At 33.7% G+C, this 22,880-nt stretch overlaps 1 long non-coding RNA gene across 2 annotated transcripts in view; it reads right to left on the bottom strand.

Annotated features, from left to right (window-relative positions):
• Window positions 1-22,880, bottom strand: part of LOC127543600 (uncharacterized) — an 81,143-nt gene that overhangs the window by 1,631 nt on the left and 56,632 nt on the right. Inside the window, exons 1-3 of one of the 2 annotated variants that reach the window (XR_007949262.1) lie at window positions 16,501-16,583; window positions 16,333-16,420; window positions 14,473-14,538 (exon numbers count right to left, since the gene is read on the bottom strand). This is a non-coding gene — a long non-coding RNA (uncharacterized LOC127543600). Of the gene's footprint in view, window positions 1-14,472; window positions 14,539-16,332; window positions 16,421-16,500; window positions 16,584-22,880 lie in introns of those variants that run through there. The other variant, XR_007949261.1, reaches the window with a different exon arrangement.

The following is a 22,880-nucleotide window of genomic DNA, read 5'->3' as shown; positions in this document are numbered from 1 at the left end:
ATGTTAAATAATATTAATAACAAAATAATATTCACAATTATAATAATAGATGCAGACAGTATTATAAAATATACTCCAATTTCTTAAGATTGTTATGAAGCATTAATAAACCTGTTTCTTTTCTTAAGGGTGATAAATAGTATCATCAGTCTCATATAAATGCTTCTTTCTTTCTATCTACCTATCTATCTACCTATTCACCTCTCTATACCTATTAGATAAAGGTCATTAAATTTTGATTGCTCTCCTAACAACCTTTAGCTCAAACACAAAAAAAATAAAAATAAAAATAAAGTTGCAGTTTTACTTTATCAAAGTGAAGTTTTATTCCAAACATAAAATTAATTCTTATTATTATCATCATTCTCTTCTTCCTCCTTCCCTTCCTCCCTCCCTTCTTTCTTCCTTTCTTTCTTCCCTTTGTTCCTTCTTTCCTTCTTCTCTTCCTCTCTTCCCCTTTTATCCCTCCCTCCCTCTCTGCATTCCTTCCTTTCTTCTCCTTCTAGTCTTTTCAGTTAGGAGTACAAAAGAGAATGACACTTTTTCTTAGAGAATGGATCGCAAAATCCTAAATATAAGGGCCTTTAAAGGCCATCTATTCCAAGCTCTATTACATAAGTTTAGAGAGGAGAAAATTGAGAAAAGGGAAGTCAAGTGACTTCCCAAGTTTACCCATATAGCAAGACTTAGGAACTGAACTCTTTACAGTACAATATGCCGTGTTTAACTCTAAGTCTTTGTCTTTCTTTTCCTTCTCCATCCTCTACTTTCTTCTCTTTTTCCTCTCTTTACTACTCCTCTCAAAAAAATAGACTAAAATTCCTAATATATAATGTTTTTCAGGAATTAGAGGTTCAGGTGGACAAATCTGTCTATTTTATTTTGTTCATTCTAAACTTGGCAAATAGCAACAAAAGTGAACTTTTTCATGTTGAATAACATAAAAAGAGAATTATATGAAACCATGAATCTCATCATGTATAACGTATTTCCATGCTCACTTTTATTCCCCATATTTAAATTTATCATTGTTAATTTCTTCTTTTCTTCCTCCTCTTCCTTCTCCTCTCCTTTTTATTCCTCTTCCTTCTCCTTTTTCTCCTTTTTCTCCATCTTTCCTCCCTTCTCCTCCTTCTTCTCACAACATGCCTCTTCTGCCAAATTTTCCCTTACTATACCAAATCCTCTCTTGTAAAAAGTAAAACTAGTTTTACTTATCAGATCTTTGAAGAAGGGAGGAATTTATGACTAAAAAAAACCTAGAGAATATTATGAAAGGCAAAATGGGCAACTTTGATTACATTAAATTTTTTAAAATGCTCAAACAAAATCATCAGAAACTAGATCAAAATGGAAATACAAAGCTGAGAAAAAAATCAGCCAATGTTTCTGCTAAAGGTATCATTTCTAAAACATAAATAACTGTTTCAAAATTATAAGAATACAAGTCATTCCCCAATTGATAAGTGGTAAAAAAAAAAAAAGATACGAACAGATAATTTTCAGATGACATAATTAAAGCAACATATAGTTATATGAAGAAATACTCTAAATCACTATTGATTAGAGAAATGCAAGTTAAAACAACTCTGAGGTACTGCCTCACATCTCTTAGATTGTATAAGATGACAGACAAATTTCATGACAAATGTTGGAGGAGATGTGGGAAAACTGGGACACCAATGCATTGTTGGTAGGGTTGTGAAATGATCCAACCATTCTGAAAAGCAAGTTGGAACTGTCCCCAAAAGGCTATAAAACTGCATACCCTTTCATTCAGCAGTGCCATTACTGGGTCTGTATCCCAAGGAAATCATAAAGAAGGGAAAAGGACCCACATGTGCAAAAATGTTTATAGCAGCTCTTTTTGTGGTAGCAAAGAATTGGAAAATGAGTAGATGCCCATCAATTGGGAAATGGTTAAACAAGTTGTGGTACATGAAGGTACATGAAGGTAATGGAATATTATTGTTCTATAAAAAATGGTGAACAAACTGATTTTAGAAAGGCCTGCAAACATCTACAGGAAATATCTGATGCTGAGCAAAACAAGAAGAACTAGAAATACATTGTACACAATAACAAGAATGTCCTATGAGTAACTATGAAACTCTTGGTTCTTCTCAGTGGTTTAGTGATCCAAAGCAATCCCAATAGACTTTGGATAGAAATACCATCTGCAGCCAGAAAAAGAAATAAGGAAACAATGTGAATTAGCATAGGCTATGTTCACTTCATTTTTTCTGTGTTTTTTTTTTTTTTTAATCTCTCCTCTGGTTTTTTCCCTATTGCTCTGATTTTTCTCTCGCAATATGATTCATAAAACAATGTGTATTTAAAATATTTTTAAAAACCTAGTTATGCAAAACAAATTCAAATTGTTCATGTTTGAAAATATGTATTTTTCTTCATCTCTAGTCCTTACCTCTCCATGAAGAGAAGAGAAGGATGATTCAGAGACTCTAGAATGCTGCCATGAAAAATCTTCTTTATATGTTTCCTTTGCCTCTTTCTTTGATCTCTTTGGGAAGAATTGCTTAAGAAAGCTATTAACTGGCTCAAATGGTTGGCAGAGATTGTGACCATTTGAGTAGTTATAAATTATTTTCTAAAATAGTTGGACCAATATCACAGTTTTATCACCTATGTGTTATTATGCCTATATACCCAAATTCCTCTAACAATCTTTTTTCTTAAATCAATTTTTTGAAAAATGATGACTGCAAAGTGGAACATCATTTTAAAAATTAGATTGTTTCTTATTATTAGTGGCATTTTCCTATGTGGCTGTTTTTCTACACTTTACTATTTCCTTTTAATTTTAACCTCATTGATTTTTGTGCAAAATCTTTTCAATTTTATGTAATCAAAAATGTCTATTATCACCTGTGATACTTTTGATTCCTTCTTTTGTCAATTACTTTGTACCTATCCACCATTGTAGATGATAACTCCTTTCTTTTTCCTCTAATTTGTTTGTGACATAATCTTTTATATTTAGGACATGTATTCATTTGTTGTTTATTGAGATTTTTGCATAGTGGTTAACTGAAACTTAATTTCTACCAAATTGCTTTCTCATTCAACAAATTTTTGTTAAATAGTGAATCTATATCCCAGTAGCTGAGCTCCTTAGTCTTATCAAGCACTGGGCTACTATATTTATTGGGCTATGGCTATTGTGTTCCTAATTTATACATCTAATTAATTTTTCTGTTGTTTTAATCAGTGCCAAATAATCTGATGATTACTGTTTTGTAAGAGAGTTGAGATTTGATGATTAGCCTCTTTCTTTCCTACTTTGGTTCATTGTTTCCCTTCAGATTCTTTACCTTTTGTTGCTTCAGGTAAATTTTGTTATTAGTAATGCGTATCTATTTCCAATTCTATCCATGTATCTATCTCTGACATTTTACTATATTGGAAAACTTAATATTGAGCCAGAAATAAATCTTGTTTTTTCTATAAAATGTTTTGCACTTATGTTCAGGCAATTGCTGTATAAGTCTTAATAAGTGGACTCCAGATACTTTTTATATGCTGTAGTTATGTTGAATATTTTATTTTCTCTTGCCTCTTCCTGCTATGTTTATATTCTAATTGGAGATAAGACAGTGCACATAAAACAATTGAAAAGTGGGAGGGAAGTGAAAATGGATATGTGGTGCTATAGGCTGATCGTGGTTTGAAGGGAATTTGACAACTCATGTGAGTTTCTCAAGTGGAGGTTTGGAAGGAACTCATCAGCTGGAAATAAAGGATATAGTAATGAAGGTATTGCCAGAGGGATTAGCAGGCTGTTGGAGCAGAGGTAAAGGTTATCTGAAACATTATGGATAGGACCGGGTTTGAAGAGAGATCTAGATTTTTTCCTGACATCATGTACTGGCCACAGAGTCTTGTCATATGTCTTGCACATCTTGCTTCAAAGAGCCCAGAGTATTGTTTTGTTGGTGACAGTGAAAACAGGCCAAGAATAAGGAATCTTACAGCATGATAGTGCTTTAGTTCTATAAAACTACCCTGGGCAAACCCCAACCCCAAAACACTGCAGCATACACAAATAAAAGAACTAAAAAACAACAAAACACTAACATTGTACCAGAGTGTCCTCTGGCAAACATAACATCTGTCCTTCTCATGCTTCCCAGTCACATTCCTATTCCAGGAGGCAATGTGATTTATAAATGGAAGAGTTAAGGAAACCAAATTCAAATCTAAAAAAAGAAGTATTTACTTTTTGTTTGTTTGATTTTGTGAAGCTAATGGGATTAAGTGACTTGCCCAGGATCACACAGCTAGTAAGTGTTAAGTGTCTAAGGCTGAATTTGAGCTCAGGTTCCCAGGGCTAGTACTGTATCCATTGCACCATCTAGCTGCTCCAATGTATCCACTTTTTAACAGATTTTTTTTTCCTTTGGTCTATCATATAAAAGTATGAGGAAAAAAGCATAAAAAAATTTTTTTAAAAAGTAAAAGTATTAAAAAAAAGTTAAAAGTATCATGTGAAATTAGGTAAATGTCACTATAAATTCCTTATAATCTGGTTTTTCATCCAACATTCTACAGAAAATATCCTCTCCATGATCATTAATGACACTTTAATAATGACATCTAGTTACCTCATTCTCTTGAGAACAGAGAATCTGATGTTTAGCACATATATGATCTTAGCAAAATCGCTTCCTCTTTCTGGACCTCAGCTTTCTCATCTATAAAGTGAACTGGTTATATTAGATGACCTTGTCTTTCTCTAAGTCTATGATTCTATAAATCAGAAAAAATATTATTTTCTAGGTCACTTCTATATTATTATACCAGTATATGTAGAAGTATGAGATGATTCCATCTAATAAGTTTGGCTATCCAAAGAGGAATTTCTGTTTCCTTCCCTTTTACATCCATGATTACTTGTCAGGAAGTGTATCTATAATAACTGAAATTCACATTTACCATAATGTTTTAAGTTTCACAAAGCTCTATACTCATTACAAACCAGTTAAGACAGAAAACATGTGTTATTATACCCATTCTACTGACTGGAGTCTGAGAATTAAAATTATTGTCTGTGATCATATGTATCTTAAGTGTCAACAGTGGTATTCAAATCTTGATTCTAAATCCCATGCTTGATCCACTCTGCCATACTATTTCTTTCCAAAAAGTTAATCTCAAATGAACACGAATGAATTGCTGCTTACAATTGTAGTAAGGATTGCTCCATCACTGGCAAGACCATTCTATATCAGTCCATCTGTATTGTAGACTTTATTTGGCAGTCCTCAAAACTCAATCCCAGTGGTTTTAACTCATCTATCCAGCACAACTCCTAGAAAAGACCCAACTCTAGTGGTTATATCATGAGTGGAGTAAGAACCAAAATGAAAAAAGCAATGAAACTATGTGAATGCTTGCCTTATGAGGATAGAGAGGATAGACACAAATTTAGTCATTATGAATTCAACAAGAAAACAAGGTAGAAACGAGTTTGGTTAATAGTAATACAAAAAGGAAACAATTTGCAATAAGGAAAAAAGTATAAGAAAAGTAAAAATGTTTTAAAAGAAGAAAAAAGTGTTGTGAGTGTGAGGTAAATCTTGATCACTTTCACTACAAATTCCTTACAATCTGGCTTCCTCTCCTAACATTCTATAGAAAATATCTCTCCATGATCACTAATGACACTATCTTCATATCCAGTAGCCTCATTCTCTCTAAGAGAATTATGTTAAATAAAACACAGTAAGCTGGGTGATGAAACATTTGATAAGTTCTGTTGGCCTATGTTCTTCAATAATCTTCCTTAGGCCATCTGTATTAATCTAGAGTATACTTTGAGCCTGACAATCCATTCACTGGGTGTTGAGAAATGATGACAGTTTTGATAAGGAACCTATTTGAAAATCTCTTGTCATCATAGACAAGTGAAGAGCCATTATTTATCCCATCAAAAAGTGATGTAGGAGGGTCTTTGTATTTAAAATAACTAGCTTAGAGATGTGATTTTTGCAACAAAAGTCTGGAATCAGACTAATACCACTTCAAACATTCTGAGAAATACACTTCAGAAAAGTTTTTCCCTTAAACTAGTTCTTCAAAATCAATATTTTTCTTGACGAGGATTTCCTGGTCAAATTTCATAGAGCCATTGGCCAGTGATGCCAAATAGTCTAATAGATGTTATAGTTATTTGTAGTCTGTCAAATATCACGATCAGTTCTAAGCTATCAGACAATTCTTAGAATCATTTTGTTGAAGTGAATTACTGTAATCTCAATTACAATAGGTATATTGTATCTAATATTATGGTCAAGATAATGTGATTAATGCCTTATAGAAAATTATGAGATTTCTCTCCTATTTTATGCTTAGATAACTCATAATGACGTTTTCTTAAAGACTTCTATGACATTCTACTGTTCATACCCACTACACCTAAAGATCCAAACCAACCTGATTTCTTAAGCTATTAATCATGTTTGATTTATGTTAAGAAGGATATCAGAAAGATGCCTTACATCAAACTGGCAAAACATAATAAGGCAGATAGTAAAGGACTAAACATTTATGGGTTCATTTTTAAGATTATAGGCAAATTGTGAAAAAGTCCTGGTCATAAGATCAATAGAAGATACATTTGGGGAAAGACTTAATAATATCTTCATTTTTTAGGTTGAGTAGGTGACTGAATGATAAAAGAGAAATGTGCAATCAGAATTTTTAATGGATAGTAAAGTCCTTTAACTTGTTAGGAAATTCCGTAATAGAAATTTCATATTGTTGATGTTAATTTCAGAATAATCCTCAAGGAGTGATAACTTTTTTTTAATATTAGCAGTAGTATAACCAGCAATTAGCAGCTGAAAAGCTCAGACAAATTTAAATTTCATAAATATCTTGTTTTCAATAAGAACAACTAGCCATTGACTGTCTACTGGCTTTGGATATAAGTATTATTCCTCCTATCAACTACTTCACCAATCTGGACCTGTGATTCCATGCCCCATTAACGGACAATACTTCTATTAAATTATATCAATATTTTACTCTTAGAGTACTCTTAAAGAGTTGCCTTTGGCACTGAGTGGTTAAATGACCTTAGCCCATCTCACATAGCTAGTATATGTCAAAGCAGGATTTAAATTTAGGTTTTCTGGAGGATTCAAGGATCCTTTGCTGTGCTGCCTCCCTGGGTACTATGTGACTTATTAATGTTGTTCATTTAAAAAGCCTCATCTTATCTTTAGGATTTAACTGGTATGCCACATGTATGTTTGGGTCAGCACTTTTCCACTCAGACCTCACAGTAGCCTCATCTGCAGTTTTCTAAAAACAATTATCATATGATACTGTGTGGTCTGTTTTGAAGTCTTATTTCCCTTTCAGTTTGAGAGGTATTTCAAGTAACAATCATGTCTAATCTAAACTTTATACCTAGAACAATGCTCTGTTCTGTTATTGTTGTTATTGTTAAATGAATTATATTTAAGGATATTTTTTCAATGAGTACATAAGCTTATCTTTATCTCTTCTAGCCTCAAGATTATATTTTTAATTAAGGTGTTATAATCACTGAGTCCAAATGAAATGATATTACGTCTCCCTTCTAATATTCTAAGTCCTTGACAATAATCTGGAAAATGTGTCACTAATCTGTAAAAGAACTCTAAATGCCAATTCTGAGTTAGTCAATAGATAACAGTAGAGATTATATGTAGGGATCCCTAGTGGAGGCCAAGTGGTTAGCACTGTCAGAGGCTCTGCTATAAAGAACAGGTTTTATATTACTGTATATCTCCTGCCCTCTATGTCATCACTCTTCTTCCACAACTATAGAGACTAAACTTTTGAATCCTCATTAAAACAGTGTTTGTGAGAGTACATACTCCAGCTTGTATATCCTTTCAGTGGTTAGCCCCTTTTTAGTTGCCATCAAGTACTCAGTGTCCATTCAAAATCCTTGCCACAGCTTCCTGAATAGCCTCAATATTGAATACTATGTGGTTCTCTCTGACTTTTATTAGGCATGTCCTTCAATATCACACTTAGTAGTATTATTATTAATATATGAGGTTTTTTCTTGTTTTATTTATAAATAATTATAATATTGTTAGTTTATGAAAATTTGATTTCATTTAATGATAATGATAATTATTGTTTTTCTCTAATTTATCTAATTTTATCATTGAGATAATTTCATTCTGCTATGCCTTCTACTAAGGTGTAGAAAGGTCACAATTTCCATTGGTAAAGGGATTCTTCTACAGATTCTTGAAGTAGACGCATGTAATCAAAACAATTTTTAAAATATTTTCCAGATGCAGTTTTCCATTTGAAAATTTACTATTTCTTTTCTTTATCCTTTTTTTTTTTCCAAAATAGGGAAGTATTAATGGGTAATTTTGATAATTAAATCTTAAAAATAGAATTTTAAATCTTAAAAACAACTTAATAAACAAAACAATGGAACATCTATTTTCTCCCAAGTGTTGCAATCTTTAATTTGTTCAACATGAAATTATGATTATTTCATAGGTTTATTTTAATAAAAATTATTGCATGCTACAAGGAATGGCTCCCAAAATCTTGTTGCCTAGAAGGCATCAAGGACTTTAATCTTCACAGTTAATAGTATTAATGCATTGGACATTGACTCCTAGTGGAGTAAGTTAGTGCCTTCCTAAGATACTTTTGCAATACCCCCATGAAATAAGAAAGGGAAATTTCTCCCAGAAGGGTGTTATTACACACTTGAAACAGAACTTTATGTAATCTTAATGACTTTGGAAGTTCAGCAAAGAGAATTCAGCAATCATCTTGTTCTCAGAGCCTCATTAGGAAAGTGCATCAGTATACAACTATGCAATTGTCCTTACAAATTGCCTACAAGGCAAAGCAGAAGTCAACTCTTGTTGTAATATAGCAATGACTCTCAAAGATGGTTATCTCTTTCTAAAAAGATCCACTTATTAGATGGGAACTTACTTCTAGGGCAGTTTTAATTTTTCATTAGGATGGATATTGTTTTAATTTTAAAATTTATGTTAATTCTTTTTAATTTTTATTTTTGGTTCCAAATTCTCTCCTTTTCTCATTACTCTCTGACCCATTGATAAATCTAGCAATACAATGTCCATATGCATGAGAAGTCATGCAAAACATATTTTCATATTAGCTATATTATATGTTTTTTAAGTGAAAGAATATGTTTCAATTTTCACTTAAAGTTCATCTGTTCTCCATCTGGAGATGGATAGCATTTTTTCATTATGAGTCCTTTGTGCTTGTCATGAATTATTTTATTGATCTGAATAGCTAACTCTTTCACAGTTGATCATCATTACAATATCGCTATTACTGTATACAATGTTTTCCTAGTTCTGCTGCCTTCATTTTGCATCAGCTTATATCAAATTGCCCATATTTTTTCTAAAGTATCTCCCTCATCATTTATTACAGTACAATAATATTCTATCTCATTCATAGAGATCAACATAAATGCCAAATTGGGTTCATTCAAGAAATGCCATTCATCTCATCAAAAGAGAAATAAGATTCAATGTAGATTAAATCATAATATTTTCACCATTTTCGTTGTTATTGTTTACATGTTTTTTCTCATGTTTTTCCCCTTTTGAATCTGATTTTTCTTGCGCAGCATGACAAACATGGAAAAATGTTTAAATGTTTACACATGTTTAACCTAAATTGGGTTGCTTGTTTTGAGGAGGGTGATGAGAAGAGAGAGAGAGAGAGAGAGAGAGAGAGAAAGAGAGAGAAAGAATGTAAAACAAGGTTTTGCAAAGGTGAATGTCAAAAACTTGGCTTTTTTCAATAGTGTGGTGATTCAAGACACTGTCAATAGACTTGTGATAAAAAATACCATCTACATCCAGAGAGAGAACTATGGAGACATAATATGGATCAAAGTATTTTCAACTTTTGGTTGTTGTTGCTGTTTGCTTGTTTTATTTTTCTTTTTCATGTTTTTCCCTCCTTTGATCTGATTTTTCTTGCTTAGCATGACAAATATAGAAATATGATTAGAAAAATTGCACATGTTTAACCTATATCAGATTGCTGGCTATCTTAGGGGGGAGAGTAACAAAAATTTGGAACAAAAGGCATTGCAAAGGTGAATGTTGAAAACTACTTTTGCTTTTATTCGGAAAAACAAAATACTATTAAGAAAAAAAAAGTGTCATTGATGGGCTTTATCATGAAGCCCATACCCTTATCCATAGTGATCTTTCAATATACCATCTATGGACAGTTCTCAAATCACAATTTCAAGGGAAAATAGTTAATTTAAAAATCATCAACAATATTCTCAATAGATTGTTGTTTTGATACGTGCCATTATGAGGAGGAGAAATATGATCTTTGACATCAATAAATAATCAGAAACAGAAAGGTAAACATCCAAGACAACATTTCTCCATTCTTCTAAACTTCACTGGACAAATCTCACCCTAATTACACTGCCCTCGTATGCTCTAAAATTCAAAAAGGCATTTATTCACAATATCCCCAACAAATAAAACATCCTAGCCCAGAGGGAAATAGGACTGACAGAATTAAGAAAAACATATCACAGTTATCATCATGGTATGGTAGGAACAATACTACAATGAGAGGAAACAGATTTAGGGTCTAATATTGGCTCTATCATTTAACAACTGTGCAACTATGATCATTTTACCTCTGTGCATTTAGATTTCTCATCAAGGCAACTAGGCCATGAAGTGAGTGGATTGCTAGGCTTGGAGTCAGGAAGACCTGCATTCCAATCTGTCCTCAAATATTTCCTAGTTCTGTTATCCTAAGCAAATCACTTAACCTCTATTTTCTTCAGTTGTAAAATTATTGTGAGGACCAAATGAGATAATACTTATTAAGATGCTTAAGAATGCCTGGCATATAGCAGTAACTTATTAAATTCTTATTCTTAATATTGATAAAAAATGCTTATTCTTTCCCCTCCTTTTATAGGTAAAACAATTCTGAAAATATAAAGGATGCCTGTAGGTGGGTACACAGCTGAAAAAATTGTCATATATGACTATAAGGATCATAATTATACTGCAAGAAATGGAGCTTGAAAAATTCAGAGAGATTTAGGAAAATTTACACAAACTGAAACAGCAAAATAAGCAGAACCAATAGAACAATTCACAAAATAAGCATGAAAATATAAAAGAAAACTCCATTGGAAGATATCACATTGATCCAGGTAATTACTCATCTTAATTATGGAACATTAAAGATGAATTATACTCCCTTCTTTAGAGGAGACATACATCATGAGGTTTAAGATGTAACTATTATTGTCCTTTAATAGTCTTCTTTCTTTCAAGGACTAAGGCTGGGAAGATTGGGGTATGTAATGTAAAATATTTTAAAGCACAATTAAATAAACACAAAAGATATCAATTTAAAAAAAAAGAAAGAAAGCTAAGACTAAGAGTCTGGATCATTGAGTAAAATATATATTTTTATGCTTCTTAGGTATATGGCCACCATCAAGAAAGTTAACCTATCTGAGCCTCAATAAGTTATCAATGAGTAGGGATAATAATGACTTTGTAAATCTTAAAGTGTTCATAAATTATAAATTATTTCTATGAGTACATAGTGCTCTCTGTCAGTTTCTGGTGTTTGCTCTACAAATGGTTAATGATTGGTGAACTCTGTCCTTCCGGTAGTACCCTGTTTAAGATATTAGAATGACAGAAGCTGCTCACACTACAAAAACCTCTTCCAAATAATCAATCAACAATTGACATGTGTTTACTGAGTGCCTACTATTTGCTCAACACTGAGCTATATGCAGGGGGAGGATTTAAAAGAAGGATAAGATCCTCACCCTAAGTGGAAGAGAGAGAATTAACCTACATGTAACAATGAAAGAACAGTTAAATACTAAACCATGTAATACTAATGGACAACTAAGTGTTATCACAGCTCAGAGGACAATCAGTTGGACTGGAATGATCCAGGAAACTTTCTTGGAAGAAGTGGGGATTACTCTAGTCTTAAAATATGAGTATGGTTTAGATTTGATTCAGCAATTCATCTAAAATATATTAAGCACCTCCTAGGTGCTTTCTTTTCATATAAAAATTAGTTGAAGTAAACAAAGAAAATTTAGAGAAAAGAAAACTTGAGAAGTGGTAATAACAAATATCTGTAAGTATTTGAAGGCCTGTCCAATGGAAGAAGGATTAGATTTGTTCTTTGTGGCTTTGTAGACTAGAAAAAGGAGAAAAGTTCTTATGTTCTCCAAAAAAGAAATCTTTGAAAAGTACTGATTGTTGATACTACAGTATGTTGCCCTTCATAGTAGATTTTTCTGTGGCCACCTATTGTGAATAATTCAAATATTACAAAGGAAAAAACCTCAATTACTCCCTGCTTGGCTAGCCCAATGCATATTTCTAAATTAAGAGAATCTAGTAAAAGGTATAATCATATCACCAAGCAGAAATTAGTATGGCAGAAATTAGGCATGGACCCACACTTAACACCATATACTAAGATAAGATCAAAATGGGTCCATGATTTAGGGCATAAAGAATGAGATTATAAATAAATTAGAGGAACATAGGATAGTTTATCTCTCAGACTTGTGGAGGAGGAAGAAATTTGTGACCAAAGATGAACTAGAGACCATTATTGATCACAAAATAGAAAATTTTGATTACATCAAATTAAAAAGCCTTTGTGCAAACAAAACTACTACAAACAAGATTAGAAGGGAAGCAACAAACTGGGAAAACATCTTCACAGTTAAAGGTTCTGATAAAGGCCTCATTTCCAAAATATATAGAGAATTGACTCTAATTTATAAGAAATCAAGCCATTCTCCAATTGATAAATGGTCAAAGGATATGAACAGACAATTTTCAGATGATGAAATTGAAACTATTTCCACTCATATGAAAGAGTGTTCCAAATCACTATTGATCAGAGAAATGCAAATTAAGACAACTCTGAGATACCACTACACACCTGTCAGATTGGCTAAGATGACAGGAAGTGACGAATGCTGGAGGGGATGCGGGAAAATTGGGACACTGATGCATTGTTGGTGGAATTGTGAACAAATCCAACCATTCAGAGAGCAATCTGGAATTATGCCCCCAAAGTTATCGAACTGTGCATACTCTTTGATCCAGCAGTGCTACTACTGGGCTTACATCCCAAAGAGATACTAAAGAAGGGAAAAGGACCTGTATGTGCCAAAATGTTTGTGGCAGCCCTGTTTGTAGTGGCCAGAAAGTGGAAATTGAATGGATGCCCATCAATTGGAGTATGGCTGGGTAAATTGTGGTATATGAATGTTATGGAATATTATTGTTCTGTAAGAAATGACCAGCAGGATGAGTACAGAGAGGCTTGGAGAGACTTACATGAATTGATGCTAAGTGAAATGAGCAGAACCAGGAGATCATTATATACCTCAACAACGACACTGTATGAGGATGTATTCTGATGGAAGTGGATTTCTTTGACAAAGAGGCCTAACTCAGTTTCAATTGATCAATGATGGACAGAAGCAGCTACACTCAAAGAAAGAACACTGGGAAATGAATGTAAACTGTTTGCATTTTTTGTTTTTCTTCACAGGCTATTTCTACCTTCTGTATCTAAGATATACTGTGACATATTTAACATGTATAGGATTGCTTGCCATCTGGGGGAGGGGATGGAGGGAGGGAGGGGAAAAATCGGAATAGAAGTGAGTGCAAGGGCTAATGTTGTAAAAAATTACCCTAGCATGGGTTCTGTCAATAAAAAGTTATTTAAAAAAGGTCATATCACCAAGCAATTATGCTCCTATTATGTGCCAGGCATTATGTTAAGTGCTAGAGATACAAAGAAAGTAAAAACAGTTTTTGTCTTTAGGGAGTTCAAATTCTAATGGAGGAGACAACATGCAATCAACTATATACAAACAAAATAGTATTGATAATAATCTCAGAGGGAAGGCACTAGTGTTAAGGGAGATCAGGAGACTTCTTGTGGAAGGTGAGAGTAAACAATGTTCTATTGCCTTGAAAAAGGCCATAGGTTTCTCCTATATCTCTAGAATAGTTTAGATATTCATGATCTATCTCAGTTCCCACCTTCCATTTTTAATGACCAGCAGAAAAAAGGCATTATATAGAGTCCATACAAATATCAAGATGTGATAATTCATTATCCCCATTGCCCACAATAGCTATTTACTAATTGGCTTTTATAGAACATCTACCAGCTGAAGAACCCTATACTAGGTACTGAGGATATAAAATGGTGTAAAATACTCTGTGCCATTTGGAAGCATATGATCTAGCTAAGGAAAAGAATATGGATTGAAAAGAAAGTGCCAATCTATAGACCAAATAGTTGTTTCCTTATACACTATAATTTGAAGAGTGCTTAAAGATACACTTTCCCACTATAACATTTCCTTCCCTTTCTACATACCTGAAATTGCCATCATAAGGAATAAGCCTTCTCCTTCACTCTCTGACTTCTTTTCCTTGAGTACTCCTATGATTCAAAAGATCCAATCTATGAAAATGACTCTTAGATCTATATTTCTCTTTGGACTCATATCTGTGCTCTAGTTCTCCATGTTCAAAATGTTTCCTGTGCATTTCTCACTAGCACCTCAAACTCACTAGACAAAAGACATCATCTTCTGGGATGGATGGAAAAACAGAAAAACCTAACTTTAAATACTACCTTTTAGGCTTCCCACTTTGTCAGCTTGGGCAAAGCACTTAATTTTTTAGCCTTAGTTTCCATGTCCATAAAATGGAAGTAACAATAATAGCATCCACCCACAAGGTGAAGAGTAAACTAGATAGTATTTGGAAAAATGTTTTCCAAACTTTGAAATATCACATGTTATCTGTAATAGCGAATAACTTTTATCAATGGTCACATTTTCAAAAAAAAAATATTGTGAATCTAATCATTTAGATTTGAAAACTCAAAGTTACCTTTAACTCTTTTCTCTCCCTTACCTCTCAAATTCAGTCACATAATTGCTGCCAAATTCTGTTGATTCAACCTTACTGTTTATTACACCTATTCCTTCCTCTTCACTTAACCATATGCCACTCTGTTTTAGACTCTCATTATTTCTCATCTAGGTAGAGATAGTAAATAATAATGAGATTAGTAATTTTTATTATCATTTTAAGGTTTGTAGAGAACATTACAAATATTGGTCTAATTCTTTTATTCCCTCATAATACCCCTAGGAAATAGGCTATTGTTATCTTTATTTTACAGATGAGGAAACTAAAGATGGAGCTTAAATGACTTGCCCATGATCATATAGCTAGTAAGTGTTTAAATCTAGATTAGAACTCAGATCTTCCTGACTCAGGTGCATCACTTTATCCTTCTGAATTATTGTAATAGCTTTCTACCAGCTTTTCTTTTCTTCCATTTCACCCCAGTTAGAACCAATCCAAACTTTGTGGTCTGGATCTGTGATTTCATTAGTGTATACAACACCCAGTGAGGAAATTCCTGCTATCAATTCAGATTAGTAACTGTTCTTAAATTTGCCATAAGAGTTGCCTTAGGAATCAAACAGTTAAATGACTTGCTTAGGGTCCCATAAACAGTATGTGTCTGAAGAATGATTTTAATAAAAGTGGTACTGATTCTGACACAGGATCTCTACCTGTCCATTACACTGCCTTACACATAGGAATTATTTAATAAATGTTAATCTAGTTGAAGAAGACTTCTCCCCACAAAAAGTCACAATTAAAATGTGCTTGTTACTTTGGAAAGTAAAAATCCCTGTTAGTCTTCTGATATTTGCACAGGATTCCCAACTTACTTTAGTTATCATATATTCTAATTCATCCCTTAGAAAGGGAATAGGATAGAGCTTGGCTCTAAGAAAAAGAATTGTAGGACAGATAATTTTTAGTGGCAGAAGAGAAGCAGATAGAAGGAAATGAAAGGCACAGTCATAGATAACAACAACAATAATGATGATAACAACAACTAGCATTTATATAGCACTTATTTCATAACAACCTTGGGAAAGGAGTGCTATTATTATCACCATTTTATGGATGAGGAAACAAAAGTAAACCTGATTTGAGTGGCTTTACCAGTTGCATAGTTAATTAATATCCAAGGCCTGATTTGAACTCAGCTTTTCCTAACTCCAGACCAGAACCTAACAGTTACCCTTAGATGGTTGGGAAGCAAAATGAAATGTCTACTCATCCTAGATGACTATTCTATGTATCTAGAACATTTAATTTTACTCTTCATTTTTCCCACTCTACCAACTAGAACCATTGTACTTACTTTTTCATAGCAGGGGAAAAAATGAAAACCTTCTTTGGGAATCATCAGTCTCTTCAGTTACATCCCCTTGCCTTCTCTTTCTTTACAGCTAGGAAGAGAGAAGGGTGGTATAAAATTACTTAAGAGTAGTATTCATATCCTATGTGATCTATGAAGACTTCTATCTACCTGTGCAAAGCCATCATCTCAGACCTTTCCAGAGGATCATTCTGCAACTTCTTAGAGACTTCACTGTAGTTAATGGCCTCAAATTGAAAATCAAAACTCTAGATTTAAAAAGGATATAAGAAGTGGATAAGAACTATAGACAAACTACAGCCATCTTTTCTACTCTGCTTTGGGCCATTATTTTCACACAAAAAAAATGAAAATACTGAATGCTTTCTTGAGCTTGGTTAACAGGTAAGGACACTTCCTAAACACACCATGGTGAACTAAGCATCTCAGCCATTCTTCAAACCCTGTCTCTCTGGCAAAAGCCATCCTACATTTTGCCAAGTACAGCTTTCATTAAATTCTAAGCATGGATTTTTGAGGAAGTTTAAGTCATATGTTTATGATTCATGGACAATGAACTCATCCCCAAATTTTGGAACATCTTTTTTTTTTTTTTGATGTCTTAGGAACAGCCTTCTGAATGTTTGCCATTTTAATTCCCAATGGTTTAAAATTACAAGTGTGTGGGCTTCATGTTGATTTCTAACCTAGAAAACATGTTATCATTTCTAGCCATTTCTCAAATATATGGAATTAATAAAATACACTGCCCTATATGACAGTCACTATTTCCATGATGCTATAGAATGCAAATCAAATTGATGATCCTCAATTATATTGGATTGTTTACTTTCCCTCACAAAACAGAATGGAGGAAAGACTAATGGGCATTTCCTATTGTTGGACCTTTAAAAAAATTCTATTTGATGATGTTAAATAACCAATAATTGATGGTTCTTGAATCACTGATAATTACTGCCATAAAGGACTTTAATTCAACTCTCATCTGCCCTTTGTAGAAGGTATGTGGGGATTTCCCTGGTACTTTTTGTTCATTAAATCATATTTTATCTGCTATTAAAGCAGATTTGAAAGTAGATAATGATAACATATCCACCTGCAACTTCACCTGCCCACCTGCTTTTGTACTAAAAATTGGGGCAGGTCTATTTTTGTTAACTGGTTTGACTTCCTCTCCCAATCCAATTCATCCCTAGTCTTAGTTTTCACTATTTTCACTCTGCCTGCTTCGTTTTTTGTTTGTTATAGAGAAATGGTTCTCATTGTGTGTATGTCTGTATGTATGTTTGTGTGTCCCTTAATGAAAATTTTACAATCCTTAGTCCTAAAAATGAAACAAAACAGATAAATTAGATTTTTTAAAAGGATATTCTGACCACAACTACATTATGAGTGATTAAAGCCCTAGTCTAGATAATTATTTTAGAATCTACTTTCTTTCTTTTACTCTCCATTTGTCCTTCTGTACCAACATGAACCATTGCAATTATTAATTTATAGCATGGGAAAAAGTGAGAGCCTTCTTTGAGAATTTTTAGCTTCTCTAGTTATATTCAGTTGGCCTCCTCTCTCTTTACAGTTAGGAAGAGGAGAGGGTGATATAAAAGGACTAAGAATAGAGCTCACATCCTATGTGATCCATGAAGACCTCTAACTACCTGTGTAAAACTATCTCCTCAGACCTTTCCAGAGGGTCATTCTATGATCTCTTGGAGACCTTATAGTAGTCTATAACCTCAAACTGGGGATCAGAGTTCTAGATTTTAAAGGAAAATAAACTCTGGGGTATTGTCTTTCTTTTAAATTAAAGGATGTAGAAGATATCAAAGACTTAAGATCAAGAAGGGAACTGGCATCAGACTCTGGGTATTTTTTTCTTCACTGTTAATATATATCCTTTTTAAAAAAAATTTAACTTGACAAAACAGCTCCTAATCACTGATTGTATATTTCTTGGCATAGACACTTACATTTAGTTATTGGCCTTAAATTGCAAAGGATTTTCTTAAGTATTTTGATGAAAGTACAGAGATTAATTGGAGTGCCAAAATGTTTGTGGCAGCCCTGTTTGTAGTGGCTAGAAACTGGAAAATGAATGGATGCCCATCAATTGGAGAATGGCTGGGTAAATTGTGGTATATGAATGTTATGGAATATTATTGCTCTGTAAGGAATGACCAGAAGGATGAATACAGAGAGGCTTGGAGAGACCTACATGGACTGATGCTAAGTGAGATGAGCAGAACCAGGAGATCATTATACACTTCGACAACGATATTGTATGAGGATGTATTCTGATGGAAGTGGATTTCTATGACAAAGAGACTTAACTGAGTTTCATTGGATAAATGATGGACAGAAACAGCTACACCCAAAGAAGGAATACTGGGAAATGAATGTGAACTATTTGATTTTTGATTTTCTTCCTGAGTTATTTTTACCTTCTGAATCCAATTCTCCCTGTGCAGCGGGAGAACTGTTCGGTTCTGCAAATATGTATTGTATCTAGGATATACTGCAACATATTTAACATATATAGGACTGCTTGCCATCTTGGGTGGGGGAGGAGGGAGGGAGGGGAAAAAATGAAACATAAGTGATTGCAAGGGATAATGTTGTGTAAAAATTATCCTGGCATGGATTTTGTCAATACAAAGTTATTATTAAATAAAATTAAATTAAAAAAAAAGAGATTAATTGGAGTATTTAAGCTGCAGAACAGGTCAGAAACTTTGGTAGTCACAGCCAAGTTCCTTGGTGCTATTGATGTAGTCAGAAACTGTTAAATGGACGGCCTTCTCTAACAACATGACACCGGGCCAATTCTTTGGAGTAGAGGGAGCAGGGAAAGTCTCCTGAGGAATGTAATGTTGGTTCTGAGTCCTGAAGGAAGCCAGGGTTTGATGCTTGTTAAAATGAATGTAGGAATCTGAGAAAAGAAATATTTTGGATTATTTGGGATGCTTATTTTGAAAGTAACTCTTTTTGAAGTTTTGTGTGAATCATGGCCTGGATTATAGGTGTATCTGTCCCAGCACTTTTGTAGGAGTTAAGTCTTCTGTAAAGTCACTTGAGATCACCCCTGTCCTATTGATTTGATGGTGTGATTTTTCAGTTGTCAGCCCTTTCAGAGTTGGTCTTGAAGTGACTATGTGTTCTAGCATCATAAAAGTCCTAATCTTGTTTTGTTGATGTGGGTAAGCAGACAAAGGCTATTCCATCCTGTGAACACTTCAGGGTAAGGACAAACCAACTGTAACTTTTAGTCTGTACTATTAAGAATTAAATGAAATACCTTCAATGCTAATTTAGGCACATACATTCCCAAACAGATCTTCATGTGCTTTTAAACTTTAGGACAGTCCAGTTTCCAAGAGATTCCTAAATCTAACCTTACTGATCAGATTAAATATATATATTCCTGAGGTTTGCCTGAGGGAAAATTTCAATCTTCACTGTAATACATTTTATTCTTCTCTAAACCCTTGCCTCTGTTACTATAAACATGGGTATGAATTGTAGCATTTCCCTCTTGGAGTCTGGCACTATTTGAAAGAGGGCTCAAATTGTTCACAACCCCAAAGCACTAGTGAGAGAATATTTCATTTTCCCTACTCAGATTTGCTTGTTGAATGTGACTAGGAAACCTTCTCCTAGCTTGTATAGAATTCTGCATTAATTAAAACTGGTGGTCTTTGATCTTTTGGTGCCAATGGCAGGCAAAGAAGGCCATGCCTTGTGTTTCTTGACATCTTGCAGTTATTTTTCCACCAACTTTTTAGGCAAGAGAGACTTCTAAACACATTTTGCCAAACACTTCTATTCATTTGTCAAATCATGTGTGATTTTTTAGGAAATTTACTCCATATGTTTCTGTTTCATTTGCACTAGAATCATCAAAATAAGAAAGCCAATTCACCGTGGGGGGTTAGGCAAGGAGGACCAGACTAGTATAAACATATGCTGGCCTGGGAGATGTTTGTAGAAGCCAGGGTGAGAGAAATTTTTCCCCCCCACACAGGTGCTACAGCTGTCCCTGTGGCAGGAGTGCTTGGATACCGTTTCTAGAAATAGCTCATTTCAATTCAATTCAATAAATATTAATGTTGTGGCCTCCTCCATGCCCATCATTGTAACAGGAAACTATGGTGAAAGAAAAAAAATAGTTTAAGGCTCCCCTCAAGAAGCTTGGGAATGGTCATGAAAAATATCTGTGCCCTCATGAGACTCCATCTAGCTTCCTGTACCCCACTGCAGAATTACATTTATGACAACAGCCTGATTTGGAAAGATTCAAATATCATGCAAATGCAAATTGAAGATGAGGTGCAGGCCCTTCTGTCTCCCGAGGACAGTCAGCCGTTTTTCATATTCATGTGAATATTGGAATCTTGAAGGAGATAATAGAAGAATGTGCTGTGAACTGACCTGGCCCTAGCATAGGCAGATGACAAAGTCATCTATGTTTACAAAGACCATATGTCCCTCATTTTCTGCAACAGTCTTGATGTCAAGAAGAGAAAATGTACTTTTAATAAGGCTTTGCCAGAAGCTTATTCTTTTGTTAGACCATGAGTCCTAATGGTATGACTAGAAAATAAGGTCACTCTATCTAGTGTGGACAGTCTCAAGTCTCCTACAAAGCTGTAGAGGCTTCAAAAGATCATTATTAGTCTTTTGTAATGCTACTCTTCCCATTTTATGGTTTAAATCCTTCCCATGATCATCAATAGCTTTTTTGGATTAGACAGAAAAGGACCAAGACTTTCCAAGTCTCTGTTAGAGACTTTATGTTAAGAAAGCAACTTTGAAAATATAAACTATTTAGAAAAAGGAGGAAGGAGTTAAGAAGAAAAATATTTTTATTCACAGTTTATTAGTACAATACCCTAGACTAGTATATGAAATAGGTAAAATGATCACTGGAAAAGACTGAACTTATCCCTGAGGGAATAAAAAAATAGGACTGGTAAGTGTTAGCAGAAATGTGGAGTAATAATGAAGGCATATGCTTTCATTACATAGCAATGGCAAACACCAGAGGAAGCCAGGTCACTTACCTGGGAGAAGCTACCCATCCCAATATGGGAGTCTTAGGTACCTGGAAATAGCATCAGATCATTGGTTCATAGTAAGTGGACCCCTGACAATGGAGTAGTGGGAGTGAAAATAAAGAAGATGAAAAAGGATTACTGATGAAAAAACAGTACTTTATAACTTTCTTAGCTAGGTGTAGCAGCAGATGGTGTGTTGGACTTCAAATCAGATGACTTTAGTTGGAATCCTGTTTCAAACTCTAAAAGTGATGCATTTAATATCCTTCACCCTTGATAGTCTCTTTTATAAAATGGGGACAACAACTGGCCCTGCCTCACAGACAGGGTTGTTGTGACAATTAAATTAAATAATATATATAAATATTCTGTCGTGCTACATAAAAGTTAGCTCTTGTTATTGTTATTGTTGTTGTTATTTCCTTGAATTAACCTAGGCATGCTAGACATAGTCATTTCAAGGTGAAGGGAAAAACAAAAAGTACACATTCTTGTAGTTAAGATGAACCATCCTTCTAAAACTTTCAAATTTTCCTTTTTCTATAAACATATATTACTGTTTTCCTAGAAATTTCTCGATATAGTCATTTCAAAACTAAAGGATTTTAGATAGTTTAATACATTCTCAAACTTTAAGTGGATTAAAAATTTGGCAAAACACACTTATTTTAGAAGAAATCTATTTTATTGTATTTTATTCATTGTTCTTTTCTGATCATCAGATTTGTGAAGCAAAGTGACCAGAATCATGATTTCCTTGTTAAAATTATTTTTCTAATTCATCAATCTCTCAATTGTTTGTAATAAGCATGTCTACTTATTTTGGGTTAGATAATGATGGGATTTTCATCAAAATTCATTAGGAGCTACTTCTGAAAGGACATGCTTTTTAAAATATTCAGATTTACACTTAATGTTTTATTAACTGTGTTTAGCCTATAATTATTTTTATAATGAAAAATTATCTGAACTGCACCAGCTGATGTTTTGAGGCTAGCAGTTCAAACAAAATCCAAAGAGATATTATGCAGGAAGGAATGTTTTTCAATCATCTAGGCGACAGAGTTGATATTTCACATGATTAATCGGTCAGTACCTTCACTAGATAAACTTCATATAAGCCACACTTCCATTTTATATCAATGCATGCTTTCTTTTGGTAGGGATTAAAGAATAAAATGTTCCAGAAGTTTAGAAGAACCAATATGGATATATAATTGAAATACTGATGAGCTGTGTTTGTTCAAAAATAAATACACAATAAATCACTCCTGATGTCCATCAAGTGGCAGCTTTAATAGTTCAAAATAAGTTTGTTTCTTTTTAGTGATTAGCTCTGATATAATTAGTGTTTGCCAGAAAACTCTTTTGGTTGAATCTTATAAAATGGCCAGTTGAATTTACAGTTTGATTTATTTTCTCCCCAAAACACTTTCCTCGAGGAAAATATTTTATAGACAAAAGATGCATATTTGT

This window comes from Antechinus flavipes, chromosome 1, assembly GCF_016432865.1.
Source record: "Antechinus flavipes isolate AdamAnt ecotype Samford, QLD, Australia chromosome 1, AdamAnt_v2, whole genome shotgun sequence".
NCBI classification, from domain to species: Eukaryota; Metazoa; Chordata; class Mammalia; order Dasyuromorphia; family Dasyuridae; genus Antechinus; species Antechinus flavipes.
Note: the sequence above shows the minus strand (reverse complement) of the source record. Positions and strands in the feature narration are given on the sequence as shown.